The 20,011-nt window shown below is 40.2% G+C and overlaps 1 long non-coding RNA gene across 1 annotated transcript; it reads right to left on the reverse strand.

The window, feature by feature from the left end:
* Positions 1-7,741: 7,741 nt before the first annotated feature.
* On the reverse strand, positions 7,742-8,213 carry LOC142174164 (uncharacterized). Its single transcript, XR_012703512.1, has 3 exons — positions 8,125-8,213; positions 7,906-8,037; positions 7,742-7,822 (listed from the first exon to the last, which is right to left on the reverse strand). It is a non-coding gene; the product is annotated as an uncharacterized LOC142174164 (long non-coding RNA).
* Between the last annotated feature and the right edge of the window lie 11,798 nt (positions 8,214-20,011).

Raw genomic sequence — 20,011 nt, forward strand, 5'->3', positions numbered from 1 at the left:
TGAATAGAGCAAATCCCTGGAGTTCCACCTGTAATAAAAGGAGTAGACATGGACAAATACTCACAACCACCATGGAAGCCTAGTGCTGCTCCCCTTCCAATTCCGAAAAAATTCAAAATGCCTGACATCCCGAAATATGATGGTACTACAGACCCACGTGACCACGTGACTGCATTTACAACCGGCGTGAAAGGCAACGACTTGACCAAACAAGAAATTGAATCAGTATTGGTCAAGAAATTTGGAGAAACACTCACCAAGGGTGCATTAACCTGGTATTCTCTTTTATCTGAAAATTCTATTAATTCTTTTGCTGAGCTTGCAGATTCTTTTATTAAAGCACATTCGGGAGCACAAAAAGTTGAGAAAAGGATGGAAGATATTTTCAAAATCAAACAAGGGGATTCGGAGTTGCTTTGAAACTTCATTGATAGGTTCCAACGTGAAAGAATGACTCTACCTCGTGTGCCTGACAATTGGGCTGCTATAGCTTTTGCAAGTAATTTAAATGACAAAAGTTCTGAAGCCACGAGACGAATCAAAGAAAATCTTCGAGAATTTCCTGCAACCACATGGAATGATGTTTACAACAGGTATAGCACGAAGCTGCGAATCGAAGAAGATACCGTACCTAAGCTCCATCATGAAGAAAGGGGCGGTACCCGAAGGTCAGATTCCGAAAAAAGATCAGGTAAAAACAGGTACGATCCATATATGGGACCCGTAGGAAAGGACCCATGGTCGAAGCAAGATAACCAACAATACGATCAAAAGTCAAGGAACCGGGATTCTAGCTCTTCTTCAAAGTTCAGGAATGATCGGAATAGACAAGAATCACGTGATGATGACAGGAGTTTAAAGGCACGATTCGGTGGATATAATTTTAACGTCTATACCTCCGAGCTCGTAGCTGTTTTAAGAAGCATGGGAGATAAGGTACGGTGGCCAAAAGAAATGCGGTCAAACCCAAGTAGACGCAATCCGGATCATTGGTGCGAATTTCACAACGATCACGGGCACAAAACTTCACAATGCAGATTCCTGCAAAGTGAAGTAGATCATTTATTGAAGCAAGGATATCTCACTGAGTTATTTAGTGAGAAAGGAAAACAAGCTTATATGAAGAACAGACAGGAACCACCACAACCTCCTTCACCCAAGAGGACAGTGAATGTCATAAGCGGGGGAGAAGATATTCATGGCATAACTTACACAGCTTCAAACAAGGTTTCTAAGGTAACAATTACACACAGGAAACGGGTGCGGCAGGTCCTTGACAATGAAAGCATTTCGTTCGATGACGCACATAACGAAGGAGTGACAACTCCATATAATGATGCACTGGTAATATCTTTACTTGTATATGATACTAATGTAAAGCGAGTTTTGATTGATCCAGGAAGTTCTGTAAATATTATATTACTAAGGGTACTGCGGGAAATGCAAGCTGAAGACAAAATGTTACCCAAGGCGCACACCTTGTCAGGTTTCGACAACTCAAGTGTAGTAACAAAAGGTGAGGTAATACTAACAACTTTTGCTATGGGTGTTGTGAAGGAAACTAATTTTCAGGTAGTTGATATGGAAATGGCCTACAATATGATCATGGGAAGGCCATGGAAACACGATATGGATGCTGTCCCATCAACCCTGCATCAAGTTATCAAATTCCCATCACCATGGGGAATTTGTCAAATTCGTGGGGATCAGCAGATGGCAAGAAATGTCAACGCTGTAACAAGTACGAGCGCCGCAAATAAAACAAAATAGCAATTACAGGAAACAGTTGAAAGTAAAAAAGATCAAACTTCAACTGAACAAGAGAAAACAGATTTGGACTCAAGGCCTGACACAATTCAAGAACCTGAAGAGAATGAAAGCATCAAAACGACGATTGAAGAGCTTGATGCAGTGATGCTATTTGATCAACAACCTGAACGGAAGGTTTATATCGGGGCTAATTTGAACACGAACATGCGAGGTATGATAATCGAATTTTTAAAAGCTAACTTAGATTGCTTTGCTTGGTCCCACGTTGATATGACAGGGATACCACCAAATGTGATGACTCACAAACTCAACGAGGACCCTTCTTTCTCACCAATAAAGCAAAAGAAACGGAAACAAGGTGCTTTCAAGAACCAGGTGATTCAGGATGAAGTCCAAAAATTATTAAAAATTGGATCAATCCGTGAGGTAAAATATCCAACTTGGTTAGCTAATACGGTGGTTGTACCCAAGAAAAATGGTAAGTGGCGTGTTTGTGTAGATTATACTGATTTAAATAAAGCATGTCCAAAAGATTCCTTTCCCTTACCACATATAGATCAACTAATTGATGCGGCCGCAGGTCATGAACTTTTAAGTTTTTTAGATGCATACTCAGGATATAATCAAATCAAAATGGATCCTGGTGATGAAGAAAAAACTTCTTTCATCACAGACAGGGGGACTTATTGTTATAAAGTAATGCCCTTTGGTCTCAAAAATGCTGGGGCAACCTATCAAAGGTTGGTCACCAAAATGTTCCAAGAACATTTAGGGAAAACAATGGAGGTATATATAGACGATATGCTCGTCAAAACCCAGCAATCTCATGATCATATTTCTCATCTATCTATTACTTTTGAAATTTTGCGAAAATTTAATATGAAACTCAACCCAGAAAAATGTGCATTTGGAGTTGCATCAGGTAAGTTTTTGGGTTTTCTTGTTTCTAACCGTGGTATTGAGGTGAATCCTTCTCAGATCAAAGCAATAGAAGAAATCCCGGATATCCTTACTAATAAAAAGGAAGTACAACGATTAACGGGAAGAATTGCAGCTTTGGGGAGATTTATTTCCAAATCCTCAGAAAGGTGTTTTAAGTTTTTCTCTGCACTTAAAAAGCAAGATCATTTTGAATGGAATGAAGATTGTCAGCAAGCCCTTAGAAATTTGAAAACTTATTTGTCAAAACCACCGTTGTTGGCAAAACCGAAGGTAGGGGAAAAACTTCTTATTTATCTGGCCGTATCTGAAGTCGCGGTAAGTGTTGTTTTAGTCCGCGAGGACCAAGGTAAACAATCTCCTATTTATTACGTAAGTAAGTCCTTATTGGAAGCTGAGACACGATACCCACAGCTAGAAAAATTAGCATTAGCTTTGGTCATGGCATCTAGAAAGTTAAGACCTTATTTTCAATGTCATCCCATTGTTGTAGTTACTGCTTTTCCGCTTCGAAATATTTTGCATAAACATGAACTTTCAGGAAGATTAGCAAAATGGGCTATAGAACTAAGTGAATATGAAGTTATTTATCAACCCAGGACCGCTATAAAGTCTCAAGTACTAGCTGATTTCGTGGCTGATTTTAGCCAGGGGATGCATTTAGAAGCAGAAAAAGAATTATTAGTTTTTAATGGTGCGAACCCGGGGACTTGGGTTTTATACACTGATGGTTCATCTAATGTAAAAGGGGCAGGCTTAGGAATAGTCCTCGTACCACCTGCGGGTGAGACCATTAGACAGGCTATAAAATGTTATTCTATAACTAACAATGAAGCAGAATATGAAGCTGTAATTGCAGGTTTAGAATTGGCACGAGAACTCGGCATAACACAGATTATAATCAAGAGTGATTCTCAACTCGTGGTTAATCAGATGTTGGGGACTTACACAGCCAGAGAGTCACGAATGCAAGAATACCTCACAAAGGTACGGGAGTTAGTAAAGCAATTCCAAACTAGGAAAGTAGTGCAAGTCCCAAGAGATGAGAATGCAGAGGCAGATGCTTTAGCAAACCTTGCATCCGCAGCAGACGTGGCAAACAATACAGATGCTTCAGTCATACATCTATTTCATTCCGTTCTCGAACCTGACAAAAACGAGGTAATTTTAATCATCTAACATGGGATTGGAGAAATGAAATTGTTGCCTTTTTACAGCACGGAATCGTGCCTAATGACAAAGGAAAGGCTTACGCGCTTCGCAAAAGAGCTGCACGATATTGTTTATATCAAGGTAATCTTTATCGAAAGATGTTCGGCGGACCACTAGCAAGGTGTCTCGGCCCTTCTCAAACCGAATATGTCATGAGAGAAGTACATGAAGGACATTGTGGGAATCACGCAGGAGGACGGTCACTGGTAAGAACGTTAATTCGCACAGGATATTATTGGCCTAAGATGGAAGAAGAGGCAACCATTTTCGTGTCCAAATGTGATAAATGTCAAAGGTACGGCAATAATATGCACAGACCAGCTGAGTTACTACATACTGTTTTAGCCCCTTGGCCCTTTATGAAATGGGGAATGGATATCGTAGGTCCACTTCCACAAGCAAAAGGTCAGGTAAAATTTCTACTCGTACTTACAGATTATTTCACTAAATGGGTAGAAGCAGGGGCATTTAAACAGGTACGTGAAAAAGAAGTTAAAGACTTCATATGGCGCAATATAATATGCCGCTTTGGAGTACCAAAGGAGATCGTATGTGACAATGGACCACAATTCATTGGAGCACAAGTTACAGAATTTTTTCAAAGTTGGCAGATCAAAAGAATAACATCTACGCCATACCATCCAGTGGGGAATGGACAAGCGGAATCAACTAACAAAGTTATTATCAATAACTTGAAAAAGAGGTTACAAGATTCAAAAGGTAATTGGCCTGAGGTGTTACCCGGAGTACTATGGGCTTATCATACAACGACCAAAACAGGCACTGGAGAAACACCATTTTCGATGGTTTATGGTACGGAAGCCTTAATACCAGTTGAAATAGGTGAGCCAAGCACACGGTACGATCAGGCAACGGAGGAATCTAATAATGAAGAGATGCGGGTTAGCCTAGATTTACTTGAAGGAAGAAGAGAAGCTGCTTTGATAAGGATGGCAGCACAAAAGCAAGTAATAGAACGATATTACAACAGGAAAGCACGCCTCAGATTTTTCAAAATTGGGGACTTCGTGCTTAAAAAGGTTTTCCAATCTACAAAAGCTGTTAAATCAGGAAAGCTAAGTCCAACATGGGAAGGACCATACAAAGTTCGTGGCATTGCGGGAAAAGGAGCATACCAGTTGGAAACAATGGATGGTAAAGTTTTACCCTCACATTGGAATGTTGTCCACTTAAAAAGATATTACTTTTAAGAAAGTACCTACGGTCAGGTATTATCATGTAAAAATTCTTCTCTTGATTTTTTAATATTTTACTAACGATTTTAGATGTTAGGCTAAATATCTTAACTCGTGCCAAATGATGAGTCACAACCTGCAAGGCAAAATGGAGTATGCATAAATTCCTAGCCCAGGGTTACAATTAATCTGATGGAAATACACACGAGTTAGGCAGTCTTCATCTATAATCACATAGTCGAGTCCCGTATATCTTTCTGTTTCAGGAAAAGGGCCAAAGTAAGAAGAAATAAACAAGTGTTCGAGGCTTCATACTTCACCGCTCAAACACTTGGGGGACTACATATTATACACAGATAGGTGCAAAGAAACAGATACGAGTATCGAATAAAAGTCGGCCAAACTGAAGCAAGTGTTGTGAAGAAGTTACGAAGTCTTCAGCATTCATGAGAACAACAAAGTCATCTCTCAAACTCATAAACAAAGTCACCTCTCAAACCCTTCTTAACATGTAAAGATAGGGTCATGACTATGTACTGAAACAGGTTATAAAAAAACCTTGTTTAGTTTATGTTATTTACAAATCTGTTACAAGAAAAACAGTTACGAGAAAAGTTGTAGATGTATTGTAATACATGTAACAGTCAAACACTTGTTAAAAGTTTATGAATGAAAACTTGCCAAAGTTGTTTCATACAAAACGTGTGTTTTCCTATTACTTTCATCGTATTTTAACACCATTATGAAGTTGAGACGTCTTCTTCATTAAGTGTCGATAAAATAAAAGGGCCCTCTTTTATAAGCCTCATGTCAATAAGTCATGGGAGAATCATAAAGCATTTTCAAAGGATAAAAATACTAAACTATTCTATAAGTCCTAAATAAGTAAAGAAAAGGCAAGAGTAGAACACATTGAAGTATTAGCAAACTCCTTGATCTAATTAAAAAGACTAAGTAGAAACTTAGTCAATAAAAGTTTATACAATTGCCCCATTATGATAACTGGGGACTTTCACCAAAAAATCCTTTAAAAAAAACTAAGGGATCAAACCATCATTCAATTGAGGGGATTGTCACGGAAGCTTCAACTTCCATAGACTGGGTTGTAGAAGTTTCACCCTCTGAAGCTGGAATAGCAACATTTTCAGGAACTTCAAGGGCAGGAGAAGGAGTATCAGTAGACTGTTGGCTTTTCTCGATGGTATCTATGACTTTAGCCAGTTCAGACTGCAAGTCAAAACCCTCTTGAGCAGCTTCCGTCAAAGCATCACGACGAGAATTCAGAAAAGCCCAACTCACTTCTATGTTAAAATTTTCCTCTAGAAGTCCATATTCCTTTTCCCACATAGCAAGATCGTTTTTTAAAATTTGATTTTCAGCTAAATGGGAATCAAGGGAAGCTTCAAGAGAAGCATGAGAACTCTTCAAGGCTTGAATCTCGACAGAAGAAGTCTGTAAGTCAGCCTGAGCTTGAGTCAAGCTTTGCACTAACTCTCCTGCATATTCTTCCTTTTTAGCCAAAAGTGCCTTCAGCTCTCTAACTTCTTCACTAGCTCTGGATAATTGTTCTGATAAAGAGCATTCCAAAAGCTCTTTGTCTCTTTTCAATTGGCTTGAAGAAGCTTTGACTGTTGCCAGCTCAGAAGTTAAACCACGGTTTTGCTGCTCTAGGAGGTTTTTATTTTCTTGCAACTCTTCTATAGTACCTTGAGCATTTTCGAACTGCTCCTTCCAGTTGGTTGCTTCAAGTTGGGCTCCCCTAGCAATTTCCTCAGCCTCGTGGACAGACTTCTCAGACTCACGAGCTTTTCTTTCCAGTGAGGAAATTCTTCTCATTAATTTCGTGCTAATAAGGTTAGCCTACAGAGGTAAGTCATGGAAATGAGAAATTGAAGATAATTTAAAAAAAAAAAGAAGAGAAAAAAAAATTGTTGGTTGAAATACCTTCAAAGTAGAATGAACTACGTCGTTCATCAAAGTTAAGCAGCTATGGCTCTCCATCTTCTTCTTCTCGATATCTCCAATAAGAGGTTCGAGCCAAACATCGGCTCTGCCGGTTTTCCTCAGGAGGCTATGATTGGCAGGAACCTCCAAAGTAACACTTCTCATTGTTATATTTCCGCTGCTAGAACCTGTCTCTGTATGATGAACAGAGGGAAGAGGAGCAGCGGAAGGAATGGAGGGAAAAGATGTAGAAACCAACACCGGAGCAGAAGCAGGTGCGGTTGAAGCAACCAAGGGAATATATATAGGAGCAGTAGAAATTGGCAAACAAACGGAAGTTGTTAAAGCTGGTAAAGAAACACTTACGGCTGGCAGAGGAATGGAGGGAATAGGAACAAATGAGGAAAGAGGAGCTTCATCAAAAACAGGTCCGAGATTGCCACTCCCGAAGCCACTGTCAAAAAGGTGTTGAATTGATTCATTGTTATATCTTGGTTCGGCATCCTCATCAGATTGAATCAAAACAGGCTCGGTGGCGGAGGTACGAGCATGAGTGTTTTCAATTTCATCATCATTGATTATTCGTCTCATGGCCCTTGGCCTGGTAATTAGGGAGGTACCCTCATCTTCTTCTTCAAAACCTTCCTTTGTAGCTTTTCTTTTAGGCAGCAAGGCTCGAACCTTATCTAAATCCAGAGCAGCATTCGCAGACATGCGAATGGCCATAGCTACTTCAGCTGTCATTCCTCTAATGCCAAATCCTGATTAAAGAATGGATATACATGATTAAAGTTGAGGAAAAAGTGCTTAACATGTAAAACAAAAATTTTAAAAGGGTGGATACCATGTGTTTTGACTTTCCAGCCATGTAAAGAAGAAATTGATTTCCAAGTTCTCTGCTCCCTAGTAGCAATCTTCAAAAGTGAGTCTACCCAACCACGAAAGTTGGGAATAGGTTCCACATCTCCCATGGTTGCTACAAAAAAACAAGAAGGGGCGAGGTTAAAAACAACACTCTTTTGAAATTCTCAAAAGTAGGTACGGTAAATAAGAGGAAACTTACGTTCAAAATTCCACTTCTCAGGAAAGGGAATATTTGTTTCGCCAATCAAATCCACTGTACGGACAGCAACGTAACGGATATACCATCCACGATCTCTGTCATCCTTAGGGTTTACCAAAACTTTTTTGCTCCTTGCAGTTAAGGTGAAAACCCCATGGCGTATTAAGTTGGGATGGTATAGATGAATGAGATGAGAAAAGGTGAAATTGACATTGGCCTTGGATGATAAATATCTCAAACAATCCACTGTTCTCCACACCAATGGACCAATTTGGGCCAAACAAATGGTAAAGAAACGACAAAAATCGAGAATAACTGGGTCAATTGGAGGATTAAAACCTAAAGTGAAGGGGTAAGTGTAAATAGAAGAATACCCATTTCTAAAAGAGGAAATTCTTTGATTTGGGGAAGGAATTGACATTCGAATACTATCCTTCCAATTACAATCTTTTCTTATGGTGGGGATTGTAAGCTCAGTTACTAATGTTGGGTAAGTATCGGCTCTTTCTAAATTTTTAATTTGTTTTTGAAGAGACGTTTTGTCACTTTCAAAAGACAAATCGCCGGGAACTATATCATCAACTGAGGGTTCTTGAGAAGTATCAAGAATTTCCCTACTTTTAGAAGAAGGGGCTTTTGGGATAAAACTCCTTGAAGAAGAACCAGATGAACCGCCTCGCGTAGATTCTAACCCTGTTCGAGGCTTACTTCCTCTGCCTCTTCTGTGTCTAACAGGGGCGTTGGGGAACTGATCTAGAATTGGAACTTTTTTACGGTTAGGGTTTGAAGAAGACATTGTTAAGAAGAAAGTATGTGCTGAAAATTTGTGAAGAAGACAAAGGAAGACAAAGTATGTGTAAAATGGGAACCGTCAAATTTTAAAGTATAATGATGAAAAGCCTATAATAAAGGCAGCTGTCACTTCGTAAATAGTGAGATTGAAGAAGTCTCGAAGAAGGGTATGAATAGCAGAATCAATTATAAAATGACACATGGACAGAACATTAAATGGAAAAGACTGCTGAGACGTTAGTACTGTCATGAGCATTAATTGTGGCAAAAGTTCTTTTTACATGAAGATCCACTTCCCAATTATTTAATTGATAAAAAAAATGGAAAGTGGGGGGACTATCTGTATTGGGAAAAAACTGAATTTATATTAAAAATGATGTGGCATGACACGTGGATTAGTTGAATGGTCAAAGAACAGCAATTGACTAAGAGGCACGGTGAAAACACGGTGAAAACAGCCACGGGAAGAAGAATTTAAATAGGCACGAGACGATGTATAGATACGAGTCTCGTACCAATTTAAATTATTTACAGTCAACGGATTAGAAGGCATTAAAAGCAAGGATCAGATGACAGAAAGGAGTCCAAATTCATTATTAAATGTCTGATACGTTATAAAGTTGGTATTTAATAGGAATGATTGTATAACGGTTTATTTAATGTCATTTATTGCTCATGATTATGTCATTAAAACTGATGCTTTATTCCTTTACCTAGAATGATCTATAAAAGGAAGAAGTATCATCATTTGTAAGGACACGATATACTATTGAGAATACACTGAAATACTTATCTATTTACCCTCTACCATTGTTCTCAAAAGTATTTTATTTTTCATCTCCTGATTATCAATAACCCGAATTTTTCTTTTAGCTTTGACCAAGGACTCAGATTTTTGGTTAAACACCTTTAATGTTGGAAAAGCAAGCTCCTAGACAGATTTTTGACCAAAAATCCGTCTAAAAGACTTATTTTTTCTCACCAAAAACCTTTCCAAGGATTGTCCAAATAGGAGAAAGGACAGTCCTTTTCACTGAATTCAGACACAAAAGAGTAGTTGTACTCTTAGCATGGTTTAAATAGTACAAATAAACTACTATGTACGTTTAATTGATTATACCTCTATTACCCCTTCCTCACTCTTTCTGCTCAATTCAAAATCAAATAGCTAAACAACTAAAAGACTATACTTTACCAACTTTAACAGATAAGAGCCCCACAAAGACTAACATGATTTGCAAAATACTTATTAACTAATCAATGAACTGTGTCATCACTTGTTTTAAAAGTAAATTCTACGTTTTGGGGCCTTAAAAACCTCTTTCTGTCTCACCTCGATTTGCGTTCGCAGTCCGGGCGCATAGCCGGAAAGCCAATATGTGAAAATCTGTGAAAAATGATAAATTTTGATAATAAAATGAATTAAGTTGACTTCGGTCAACATTTTGGGTAAACGGATCCGGACCCGTAATTTGACAGCCCTAGAGGGTCCATAGGAAAATATGAGACTTGGGTATATGCCCGGAATCGAATTCCGAGGTCCCAAGCCCGAGAAATAATTTTTTAAAGAAAATTATTTTCTGAAATTATTTATGAGATTTGGAAATGAATTGTGATTAAAACTTGATGGTATCGGACCCGTATTTTGGTTATAGCACTCGGTACATGTCTTTTATGTGATTTAAGGTAAGTTTGTAAAATTTGGTAAGAAACAGACTTGAAACGACATGAATCGGATCATTTTTTAGAAAATTGGAAATTTGAAGTTCTTAAGAAAATTTTATGATTTTGATGCTAAATTCATAGTTGTTGATGTTATTTTAGTGATTTGAATGCACGAGCGAGTCTGTATGATATTTTTAGGTTGCTGTGCATATTTGGTTTGGAGCCCCGAGGGCTCGGGTGAGTTTTGGATAGGCCAGGGGTGGATTTTGGACTTGGAGAATTGCAGGTTTTTAGCTGGTGTGATCAGGCCTGCAGGCTTCGCATTGGCTCGCAAATGCGAAGGCTGAGTCGCAATGCGAAACAACCCAGGCCAGCTCTTCCTTGCAAATGCAATATTTCCTTCGCAAATGTGATACGCCCCTTTTGGGCCAGTTATCGCAAATGCAATCCTTTGTTCGCATTTCCCAACTCGCAAATGCGAGAATCCATTCGCAAATGCGAACATAGCAGAGGTCGGGGTTCGCAATTGCGAACCCTGGTCGCAATTCTCATATCTGCAACCTGCAATTTTATAACTTAACCGAAAATCTCCCATTTTTCACACTCTTTCAAAATCAAAACACTCTTGGGCGATTTTTCAAAGACAATTCTTCTTCCAAATCGATTGTAAGTCAATTTTAACTCATTTTATTTAATCATTAACATCATTTCACATGTTTTCAACTCAAAATCAATGATTTTCATGGGGGAAATTGAGTGTTTTGGGTAGAACCTAGGTTTTTCAAAAATTGGGGATTTGGACCTCGATTTGAGGTTCGATTTCAAAATAAATTATATATTTGGGTTCATGGGGGAATGGGTAATCGGGTTTTGGTTCGAACCTCGGGTTTTGACCGTGTGGGCCCGGAGGCAATTTTTGACTTTTTGGGTAAAACTTTAGAAAACTCATTTTCATGCATTAGAATTGATTCATTTAGCGTTTATTGATGTAATCAAGTAACTTGTGGCTAGATACGAGCGAATTGGTGGTGGAATCATGAGGTAAAGCGATAGTAGAGGCTTGAATAGTGTTCGTGGCATCGAGGTAAGTGTTTGGTCTAACCTTAGCTTAAGGGATTAGGAGTTGCATCCTATTTACTATGTGTTATTTGTTGAGTACGATGTATAGGCATGGTGACGAGTATCTATATGTTGGTGTCAAGCATACCCGTGAGTCTTATACTATGATTAATATGACTTCGTTTGTATTGATCATGCCTTTTGTGAGGATATCTATTGTTGAGCAAGGCTCGTGGAAGTAATATTGGAATTTGAATATTGAAGAGCATTGGCTCAAATTGTAAAATGAATTGTGAAAGTATAATTGGCAATTGAACCCTATAGAGCGTTGGCTCAAGTGGTGAAGTGAGTTGTGTGGTAAATGTGAAAAGGAAAACAGAAGAGGATTTTTGATGTTGTTCCCTTGCCGGGATTCGATTGTTGTACTATTGTTCCCTTTCCATAATTTTACTGTTACTTCATTTATTTCCTTGCCTTTATTTCTTGTGAGTATTTTTTTGGTAAGAGAGTGTTAAAGCACGAAGGGTGATGTCATGCACTTGTCCTTGATTTTACTGAATCTTGCAGATAATTGAGTTATGTTGTCCTTTACGTTTATTTATTGTACTGTTGTTACTTGATTCTATTATGTGGTTGTTGATTCCCTTGCCGGGATTTTGTTGTTCTTTATTGTTCCCTTGTCGGGGCTCCATTGTGATTGGTGTTAAATTGTATATTGGGATCGGGTTGCATGCCGCAACAATATTATATGTGGATCGGGTTGCATGCCGCAACAATATTATATTTGGATTGGGCTGTACGCCGCAACAATATTATATTTAGATCGGGTTGCACGCCGCAACAATATTATATTTGGATCGGGTTGCACGTCGCAACAATAATATAATGGGATCGGGTTGCACGTCGCAATAGTGATAAATGATATGGATCGGGTTGCACGCCACAACAAAGTTATTATGTTTTGGGATCGGGTTGCGCACTGCAACAATTGGTAATACGAAGTGTTCATAGATTGGTTATGAGTTCCTTATTGTTTGGCTGTAAAATTCTAAATTGTTCTTATGGTTTTCTCTTAACTTACTGTTGGTACTGATATTCCCCTACAGCATGTACCCCCTCCCATCTTTTCTTGTTTATTCCTCTTTTATTTTTCGTTGCATATTATATAACTGTACAGGTTTATTTGGTAGTCTGGTACTAGCCTCGTCACTACCTCGCCGGGGTTAGGCCAGGCACTTACCAGCACATGGGGTCGGTTATGTTGATACTACACTCTGCACTATGTGCAGATCCCAAAGCGGTAGCTTTTGGACCGTAGCATTGGGTGGCTGCCTTCAGTCCAGCCAGAGATCCCAAGGTAGTCCTGCAGGCATCCGCAGGCCCGACGTTCTCTTCTATTTTTTGTATGTATTCTGTTTTCATTTGCTTTTGAGATAGATTGTACTTTCCTTTCAGATATTTGTATGTAGTAATTCGTAGACAATCCGTGATATTGTGACACTGAATTCCGGGCAGAGACGTATGTTGGCACTATTGTATTGTTTATGGTTAATTTACCAGATTAAGTCTTTCACTTGTATTTATTTATCGTTAATATTTCACTGTTAATCATATGTTAGTTTAAATTGTTAAAAAGGCTAAATAAAAGAGTTAGGGATTCTATATTACGCGGTTTGCCTAGCTTTCATGAGTAGGCGTCATCGCGACTCCCGAGGATGGAAAATTCGGATTGTGATATCAGAGCTCTAGGTTACATAGGTCTCACAATTTACAGACAAGCTTAGTAGAGTCTGAGGGATTGGTACGGAGACGTCTGTATTTATCCCCTAGAGGCTACAAAGTTAGGGAAAAACTTCACATCTATTATTTCCTGTTGTGTGATTTTATTCTCTCAATGCTAAATTAAAACCTCTACTTTTGTCCTTTCGCGAATGGCGAGGTCACGTACCGCTTCTTCAGCCAAACAGCAGCACAAACCGGTGTTAGATTAGCTACATCTTCGGAGGCTTTGAGGAGGTTGGATAGGTTTCACCAAGCTCTTTACTACCACTTTCAGCGGTGCATCTTTTGACGGACCCCAGGATTATCTAGACAGTTGTCATGAGGTTCTCAAGAACATGGAGATAGTGGAGACCAATGGGGCCGTCGTTGCTACTTTTCGCTTGTCTGGACCTGCCAAGACTTGTTGGAGAGATTATTGTTTGGCTAGACTAGTTAGGTCATCAGCTTTGACTTGGGATCAGTTTCTCAGCTATTTCTAGAGAAGTTTCGTCCTGTCACTCAGAGAGAGATCTACCCAAGGCAGTTTGAGCGTCTCCAACAGAGTTCTATGACTATTACTCAGTACAAGACCAGGCTTAATGATTTGACTAGTCATGTTCTTCTTATACTTCAACTGAGAGGGAGAGTGAGAAGGCTCATTGAGGGACTCGTTCAGCCCGCTTAGTTATTAGAGGTGGAGGCAGAGGTACTAGAGGTGGAGGTTGAGGTATTAGAGGTGGAGGTACATGTACTGTTCTGGTTTGTAGTAGAGATGCTTCGATTTTATTTGATCCAGGATCTACATACTCTTATGTGTCATCTTATTTTGCGCCGTATCTGGTCATGCCTAGTGATTCCTTGAGTGTCCCTGTATATGTGTCTACACCGGTGGGTGATTCTATCATGGTAGATCGAGTCCATCGCTCATGTATAGTTGTGATCGGGGGTCTTGAGGCCCGTGTAGATTTGTTACTTTTGGACATGGTTGGTTTTGATATCATATTGGGGATGGACTGGTTATCACCTTACCATGCTATCTTGGACTGTCATGACAAGACTGTGACCTTAGGATTGCCGGGTCTACCTCGTTTAGAGTGGAGAGGGACTCCTGGTCATTCTACCCGTAGTGTTATCTCATATATGAAGGCTCGGCATATGGTCGAGAAGGGGTGTTGGGCCTATTTGGCCTATGTACGTAATTCTAGTACTGAGATTCCTTCTATTGATTCTATGACCATTGTTCGTGAGTTTACTAAGGTATTCCCCTCAAACCTGTCGGGTATGCCACCCGAAGGAGATATTGACTTTTGCACTGATTTGGCTCCGGGCACTCAACCCATTTCTATCCCGCTGTATCGTATGGTCCCGCCTAAGTTGAAAGAGTTGAAGGAGCAGTTTCAAGGCTCTCTTAAAAAAGGGTTTCATTAGACCTAGTGCTTCGCCTTAGGGTGCGTCGGTGTTGTTTGTTAAGAAGAATGACGAATTGATGAGAATGTGTATGGATTATCGGCAATTGAACAAGGTTACAATCAATAATAAGTATCTATTGCCGAGGATTGATGATTTGTTTGATCAGCTTCAGGGTGCCAAGGTATTTTCGAAGATTGACTTGAGATCTTGCTACCGTCAGTTGAGGATTAGGGCATCTGATGTCCCTAAGATAGCTTTGTACACTCGGTATGGGCATTATGAGTTCTTGGTGATGTCATTCGGGTTGACAAATGCCCCAACAACTTTTATGGATTTGATGAACCGAGTGTTCAGGCCTTACTTGGATTCGTTCGTGATAGTCTTCATTAATGATATTTTGATCTATTCCCGCAGTCGGGAAGAGTACGAGCAGCATCTTAGAATGGTTCTTTAGACTCTGAGGATAGTCAGTTGTATGCCAGATTTTTGAAGTGTGAGTTCTAGTTAAGTCCAATTGCAGTCCTAGGCCATGTTGTAGCAGTAGAGGGTATTCAGGTTGATCCGAAGAAGATTGAGGCGGTCAAGAACTGGCCTAGACTAGCATCAACTACAGAGATCCGGAGGTTCTTGGGATTGGCAGGCTACTATCGTCGGCTTGTAGAGGGGTTTTCATCTATCGCAGCCCCGATGACCAGGTTGACCCAGAAGGGTGCCTAGTTCAGATGGCCGGACGAGTGTGAGGTGAGCTTTCAGAAGCTCAAGACAGCTCTGACTACGGCACCAGTATTGGTTTTGCCCACAGGTTCAGGGCCATATATAGTTTATTGTGATGCATCTCGTATTGGGCTTGGTGCAGTGTTGATGCAGGATGGCAAGGTCATTGCCTATGCTTCACGGCAGTTGAAGATTCATGAGAAGAACTATCTAGTTCATGATTTGGAGTTTGCAGCCATTGTCCATGCGTTGAAGATTTGGAGGCATTATCTGTATGGCGTGACATGTGAGGTATTCACGGATCACAAGAGTTTGCAGTATTTGTTCAAGCATAAGGAGCTAAATTTGAGGTAGAGAAGGTGGTTGGAGCTATTAAAGGACTATGATGTCACCATCTTATATCATCTGGGAAAGGCCAATGTGGTGGCCGATGCCTTGAGTAGGAAGTCAACCAGTATGAGCAGTCTTACTTATATTCCAGTCGGTGAGATATCGCTTGCTTTGGATGTTCAAGCTTTGGCCAATCAGTTCGTGTGGTTGGATGTTTCTGAGCCCAGTCGTGTGTTAGCTTGCACAGTCGCTCGTTCTTCTTTATTGGAGCGTATCCGTGATCAGCAGTATGATGATCCCTATTTGTGTGTCCTCAGAGACACGGTGCAGCATGGAGGTGCCAAGCAGTTTACTTTAGGCAATGATGGAGTTCTGAGATTACACGGTCGAGTTTATGTGCCTAATGTGGATGGACTCCGAGAGTTGATTTTAGATGAGGCCCATAGCTCCCGGTACTCTATTCATCCGGGTACCACTAAGATGTATCAAGATTTGCGGTAGCATTACTGGTTGTGGAGAATAAAGAAGGACATTGTTGCATATGTGGCTCGGTGTTTGAATTGTCAGCAGGTTAAGTACGAGCATCAGAGGCCCGAAGGTTTGTTCCAGAAGATTGAGATTCCTGAGTGGAAGTGGGAGCGTATCACTATGGACTTCATTGTTGGACTCAGAGGAAGTTCGACGCAGTGTGGGTTATTGTTGATAGGCTGGCCAAGTCAGCACATTTCATTTATGTGGCAGTCTTCTATTCTTCCGAGAGGTTAGCTGAGATCTATATCCGGGGGATTGTTCGAATTCATGGTGTGCCCGAGTCTATCATTTTGGATCAAGGTACGCAGTTTACCTCCCATTTCTGGAGAGCAGTTCAGCGAGAATTGGGCAAACGGGTTGAGTTGAGCACATCGTTTCATCCTCAGACGGATGGGCAGTCCGAGCGGACCATTCAAATTTTGGAGGATATGCTCCGAGCTTGGGTCATTGACTTTGGAGGCTCATGAGATCAGTTTTTGCCTTTAGCAGAGTTTGCATACAACAACAGCTACCAATCGAGTATCCAGATGGCTCCTTATGAGGCTATGTATGGCATGCGGTATCTGTCGTTAGTTGGATGGTTTGAGCCGGGAGAGGCTCGGTTATTGGGTATGAATCTGGTTTAGAATGCCTTGGACAAGGTCAGGATTATTCAGGATAGGTTTCGTACAGCTCAGTACAGGCAAAAGAGTTATACCAACCGCAAGGTTCGAGATTTGGCTTTCATGGTCGGTGAGCGGGTATTGCTTCGAGTGTCGCCTATGAAGGGCGTAATGAGATTTGGGAAGAAGGGCAAGCTTAGACCTAGGTTCATTGGCCCGTTTGAGATTCTTGATCGAGTGAGAGGGGTGGCTTACATACTTGCATTGCCACCAAGCTATCAGCTGTGCATCCAGTGTTTCATGTGTCCATGCTTCGGAAATATCACGGCGATCCATTCCACGTGTTAGATTTCAGCACTATCCAATTGGACAAGGACTTGTCTTATGAGGAGGAGCCGGTAGCTATTCTAGACTGACAGGTTCGTTAATTGAGATCAAAGAGTTTTCCTTCTGTTCGTGTTCAGATGAGAGGTCAGCTTGCTGAGGCATCGAGCTGGGAGTCCGAGTCCGATATGCAGAGTCGTTGTCCCCATCTTTTCCCCGACTTAGGTACTTTCTTCTTTTGTCCGTTCGAGGATGAACGGTTGTTTTAGAGGTGGAGAATGTGGGTTATCACTTGTTTTAAAAATAAATTCTGCATTTTGAGGCCTTAAAAACCTCTTTTTGTCTCACCTCGATTTGCGTTCATAGTCCGGGTGCGTAACCGGAAAGCCAATATGTGAAAAATGATAAATTTTGACTATAAAATGAATTAAGTTGACTTCGGTCAACATTTTGGGTAAACGGACCCAGACCCGTAATTCGACGGTCCCGGAGGGTCCGTAGACAAATATAGGACTTGGGTGTATGCCCAGAATCAAATTCCGAGGTCCCAAGCCCGAGAAATGATTTTTTAAAGAAAATTATTTTCTGAAATTATTTATGAGATTTAGAAATGAATTGTGATTAAAACTTGATGGTATCGGGCCCGTATTTTGGTTCTGGCGCCCGGTACAAGTCTTATATGTGATTTAAGGTAAGTCTGTGAAATTTGGTAAGAAACGGACTTGAAACGACATGAATCGGATCGTTTTTGAGAAAATTGGAAATTTTAAGTTCTTAAGAAAATTTCATGATTTTGATGCTAAATTCATAGTTGTTGATGTTATTTAGTGATTTGAAACCCGGCCCAAAACCTGCCCCTAATGCCCGGTCCCCACCTCCCAACCTAAACGACGTCGTTTCGTGAAAGAAAGATCTGGATCGTCGAGTTGTTCTAATCCAACGATGGGGAAGTGGGGAGGGCTTAATATTTAAGTGTCCTAATCTCACTACCCCCTCCCCCCAAACCCCGTCTATCATCTCCCTCACTCCTCTCACAGACCACCCTAAGAAACCCTAGCGCCGCCCTCATATTCCCGCCGCTTTAGCCCGGCGGCGCCACCTCTGTTCACCGCCAGAATAACACCCCATGACCACCAAGCCCCCCTCATTCCAAATCCCTGATTAATTTCCCTCAAATCGTAGCCCAGCTCGTCGAATCTTGAATCTAGTTCAAGCCCTAAAATTCCAAACCAACTCAAATTCAAGATCTTAGTGGGATTTGGGTCTAGTTCGACGTTATTCATGTGTTCTTGACAAGAACACATGATTAATGTCAAACTTGACCGGGAAATTCTGAAGATTTGAAGTTTTCGCATTTTTTACGGGCCGGGTTATTTGTTTTCAACTTCTGAGTTTGATTTTCATGTGAGTTCTTTACCATCTCCCTATGTTCCTGTTGTGCATGTTTTGATTTTTATTTCTCTTTTCTTCTTTGTTTCTCCGATATTCCAATTCTTTTGCATGTTTTTCGTCTTAAGTTAATTAGTGTTTCTGAACTTGAAGATTAGTTTAATTGGTTTACCCGTGCTACTTGGGCCCCTGAAATTGTTAGGACAAAGAGTCTGTGACTCGGTTTAGTCCCCTTCCCCCTTGTATTGTTTTTTTCTTCTTCTGTCTCTCTTTCTTCGAGTTCTTCTGTGAAACCTCGAGTCAAATTGGGCTCAAAAGAAAAGGTCTAGCCCATGATTGGTAGACTCAGACCCACTAAATGAACCTGGGTCAACTTGGCCCATGTTTTGGCCAGGTTGTCTGAAGTAAAAACAGGATGCTTAGGGGGTAAATTGGAGAATATAGGTAGGGGAATCTTATATAACTGAACTAGGAAGCTTCCTAGAAGCTGGGGTGGGGGCTATTTTGAAATTTTGAGGTTTACACTAGGGATTTCTAAGCTAAAATGAAAATTTCAGAAGGTTTTAAGTGCAACTTTGAACTCTTTGAGGCTGCCCTAGTGCCTTACCTATAAAAGCATCCTAACTTGACTCTCAAAAAAAAGATATAGATAGAAAAATACAGAAAATCAGAGTCGATTGAAAATCAAAGAAAACATTGTTCCATTGAATTCCCGGTTTTGGTCTTTGAAAATTTTCAAATACTGAAACATTTTCTGACTCTCTGAGATAAAAATGGTTTAAATCTGGTTTTTGAAAGTTCTGGGTTGAGTTCCGTTGCCTGGTTACTATTCCATTGGATTGTAAATCAATTTTTCTTGTTTCATTTGCTGAAATTGGGCTGTGTTGTTGCTGCTGTCGATTTTTGTTGTTTCTGTTCTGATTTCAACTCAGTTTCTCCTTTTGTTTTGTTGCTTGTTACTAGGTATCTTCCAAACCATTGTCAACAAGTGATTAGGAACATGTACTTCGAGCTGAAGCCTGACTAAATACAAGTTGTTGAATTTCCTTTCATTGGCTTCTTCTATGTCTTTAAATGTTCTGCAATAGACTCTGTATTATGCATGGTAGCTCGATTATATTATGTCATTGGTATGCTGTAAAAATGAACCTGTGCTCCTTAAGAGTTTGGGGTGTTGATTTTTCTTCTTCTTTTGATTCAAGTGAATGGTGCTAATTTCCTAGATTTCGTTACTGTCAATATTGAGAAAGAGTTAAGTGAGTTTAAGTTCAAGTTTGTTTGCGAATTTAGCTTAGAATTGAATTCAAACA

The sequence above is a fragment of the Nicotiana tabacum genome, chromosome 20 (genome assembly GCF_000715075.1).
Source record: "Nicotiana tabacum cultivar K326 chromosome 20, ASM71507v2, whole genome shotgun sequence".
NCBI lineage: Eukaryota > Viridiplantae > Streptophyta > Magnoliopsida > Solanales > Solanaceae > Nicotiana > Nicotiana tabacum.